We start from the raw sequence: 4,466 nt of genomic DNA, 5'->3' as shown, positions 1-4,466 counted from the left end.
CTCTATAATTTTGGACTTAAGCATCCTCTCATGATAAATATCATCAAAACCACCTAAATAACACTTATTTAACTTCAAAAAAGCCTTATAATTCAAACCCAAGGGCTGGGCATACTTAAAAATGAAATGAAAACCCAAATATAATCTTTATGAAAAACTAGCTTAAAGAGGGGTTTAGAAGGTAGAGAAGGGATTATGGAAGGTTACCTTAGTGGTTAGAGGTCTAAAACATAGTCAATACATATCCTTCATGAAAACTTAGCAAAGCTCTCCAAAAATCACCCCAATCCTCTCAAAAATCATCTCTACTATTTTGTTTCTTGATAAAAAAATTTAAGTCTGAAAATGTGCCGTTCGCCATGGCCAACGGTATAGTTTCACTGATCTAAGTTCAAAAATTAATAATTAATTGCACATTTCTTCAAAATTATGAATTAGAACTCTATAGAAAGTTTGAGATGTATACTTTCTAATGCAAAAAGAATTACTTAAAAATATTATCATTTGGTTTTTTTAAATTTTTTTTATTACAAAGACAGCTCACTTCTTATCTTCTTCCAAGTCCTAATTGATTCTAAATTATTTTTCAATGTATTTAAATACCCTTAAACTCTCTTCAAATATTATTAACTTAATTAACTTAAAAGGTAAGAATTTGGAATATTGTAAATTGTGAAATGTGGAGTAAAGCGAAATTGTATTGTGTTTATATGTTTTGTGTAAGAGGTAAGCGTTCAGGCTTGCTAGGTAAAGTGAAAATAAATTAGCTTAGCCTATCCACCCATCACAACTCATTTTGGGTCGTGATTAATTGGTATCAAAGTCAAGTTGCATCTTGGTCATAGTAGCCACAAGACAAGGAAGCAGCAGAATCTTGTTTGTAATTGTGTCCCTGGCCAGCATAGATTACATGCAAGAATCTTCTATTACCTAGTCCACATCACAAAATCTACTGTCATCATTAGTGTTGGATATTTGAATTTTCTATTCCTTGATGAACTCAATTTTATCTTGTGCATGTTTCATTCTAATCATGGAAAATATGATATCTAAAAAAGCAATTTTGTGTCACAAAGGTTTTAATGTGTTAGGTTCTATCAATACTAAAGAGATATATTTATCTTGAGATTTAATTAAGGGCTTTCATAACATTATCTCCTTTCTTCTCATGGATGGATATTATCGTATACCTTCAGTTAATGAAAGTTAATTCTAGGAAAAAAATCACTGTCTAATAAGAACTTTCATATATGCATAGATTTTGAGTTGTGAAACAATGTGTTTGCATATTATTAATTCAATGAGAATAGTAATAAAAAATGGAAAAGAAAAGTCAATCATGTCTGGTAAAGTTTTGGCATTTTGAGGGGAGGCGCATCAACAATCACTTTAACAAATCAATACCATCATCCCTAACTTGCGGTTAAATTGAAACACTTGCAAAAAATCTTAGTCTCTGTTTTATTTAGATTCTCTCCTGCTTTAACTATCTTCTTGTCAGAAAATTGCTCTACAACTTCTTAGTTATCTTCTCATTATTAAATTAAATTACAATCTCTCACTACAATTAAACCTAGAAATTGTGAGCTTTAGTATGTAACATGTATTGTCATAAAGTTATATACATCTCTTACATTAGAATAGGCATAAAGTGTTTTTTTTTCCTTTTTTCTTTTTGCCCTTTAAAGGGACTTCAAAATCTATAAGGAAATAGTTCGGAAAGATAATGAATACGTGCATCTTGTTTGGAATTTCTATTCGAGATGTTATGATATGGAATGTTATGTTTTGGAATACGAGACAAAAAAAAGGTTTTCTTGAACAAATTAGGATAACTTGCATTTTTTTAAACGCATGCTTTGTTGATTGTATGCATTGAGTGTTAGATATTAAAAATTTTTTTCATTATGTTGGCTTGTTGAGATTTTTTTATACCATTATGTCCACAGATTATTGTTTACGTAATTGGATTTTACTTAAGTTATGCAATGAAATCATCAATAATACATTCTAGTAAAACTAAAGATGGACCGTGCAATTTAGGGTGCTCATTATAGTGTAATGTTGTAGATTAGTTTGTCTTTAGGGTCATTTAAAGATCCACTATAGAACATCTACTTCATGAAAAAAAATCATATGTGATGATTGACATACACTATTTAGAGACGGTCGATAATTAAGGATGGTGCCACTAGCTAGAGTCACTGGATACAAACCAAACAATCACTAGAAACTTGACTCCTACGCTTTTTGTAAGACTTGGCATAATGCGTTCTACCCTGTATATCTTCCTTTTAAGATTGATAGTTTGATATACCCACAATAGAATCTCCTATTAGATTGAAGATTTGATTGTAGCGACCAAGTGCATAATCATTGGAAAGTTCAATAGGAAGTAATCAAATTACCTATCAATGTATAGCTCTTAATAAAATGGATTTCGGTTGACATGAATTTTCCAAATTGTAATATGCTTTGATCAATTGTCACCACAAATTTTGGAAATTTAACACTATAAACGTTTTGATGTGATTGGAGTTTAGTAAGTCACAATTTTCTTTTAGTTTTTTTAAAAAGGTTGTTGAAAAAAATAGTGCAAGGTATATTTAATGATGAATATGGATACATAGGCAACAAAAATTATAGCAATGATGCAAGGGTATCACAAATTCATTCCAAAATGCTTATTCAAATTACATTCTAGGCCTAGTTTTTTTTATGCCCCCTTAGAATGATTCCTACATTGTTGACAAGGGTTATATACATTGTAATCATTCTACATGAAATGCCCTAGTAATGATAGACCTTAAGGCACCAATGGCATTGATAACACGGTAATAATGGCAAGGAAGCTTGGAGATGATGTGCAAACTCAAGAGAAAACCCTATGCATGAAGGAAGAAGCTCAAGGACTCCAACATGCCAAAGGATCCACTATAACATATTTGAGGCCCAATGACAAGAAGCCGGACTAAAGCCATGAAGCAAGCCTTATTCTATCTTGTGTAGGAGGTTTAAGAACTAGAGCCCACTTAGAGCACTCCCCTCCAACCCAAAGGAGAGCTCTTAGGCATGTTCAACGTAATGCTCTCAATAACATTACCATACGACTCTCCACGCAATCTACTAATTAAAATATAACATTTGAAAGATTTGGGACCCCAATATAAAACTTTTGAAAATTTCTTTATAGAAACCATATATGTTATTCAAAATAACACACAATTAAAGTGCTAGACATAAACACATCAAATAGCAATTCAAAATATCAAAATTCATACACGAAGTGGGTAATGCACCATGGCATGTGGCACAAAGACCTCAACTGCATGTTTTGTGCCATGAGCAATGGCATGTTGTCCTTTGTTGACATATGCATCATGGCACACATACTAGAATCTACTGTCAAATTTTAAATTCTGATACAACTTCAGACGTGCTCCGATTTTGCATCCAATATTTGATTGGGATGATTTAAGCGCCCAAACAAAGCTTATATCAAAATCTAAACAATGACACTGGTTTCATTTCAATTTGATATTCTGTTTAAAAGTTTGATACTTAAGTACATTTTGACCTTTTTAAGTCAAAATTTGCCACTTGAGCATGTCAATTCAAAACGATATGTCATTGGCCACTTTTAGGGCCTATAAATTGCCCATTTCATACTTTTGGGGCATAATTCCTACTTCTCAATCTCATTCATATCCAATACCAAATTTCACATACATATCAAACATTTGTTATATCCACATACATTACCATCCATCCACTAGCCCACACTGCCATTTCATCATGTACACATATGTACAAAGGGATAGGGAATGAAAACCACAGGTGAGATCAAAATCTCAGTAACCAATATAGTTCATTAAATGTTTGTGGCCACAGATAACTATGCCAAAGTAACAAAACTAAAGTAATAGCACATATATACATGTCGAAAGTAAATATAGAGTTTTCTCTTTTCAAAAATGTTTCCATAATCACCACACTAGCATGATCATCTATCTACCTAGTTGCCAAAGCTCCCTGACACGAAACTATAGGCTCTAATGGATTAATCACTTATTGACCCGAGCACATTTTTGGTGGTAGAAACACCCAGTCAAAGGTAATTTATCCTACCTAAGGATTATGGTTTTTCACTTCTCACACACTTGTGATAAAGGCATCGTTGACTTCTAGCCATACCCTAACGAGCACTACGGAGTTACCAAATTGCTCGGATGTCCCATGGTAACATCCTAATATAATGCTGTATTGAATTACCTATAGCACCAGCTCATAGAATGCTGTATCGGATGTCTTATGATGCCAGCCTAACCATATAGATTTGTCCACTCACATCTCCACACACACACATCCATACATACCTTGGGTGAACTCTCACCCCCTATGATAATGCTTTTCACACATATTTCATTACTTTTTCACCATTTATCTCTCTCTCTCTCTCACACACA

This window comes from Prosopis cineraria, unplaced genomic scaffold, assembly GCF_029017545.1.
Source record: "Prosopis cineraria cultivar Desert tree isolate PC_DT_omini unplaced genomic scaffold, ASM2901754v1 PC4, whole genome shotgun sequence".
In the NCBI taxonomy this organism is placed as follows: Eukaryota; Viridiplantae; Streptophyta; class Magnoliopsida; order Fabales; family Fabaceae; genus Prosopis; species Prosopis cineraria.
Note: the sequence above shows the minus strand (reverse complement) of the source record.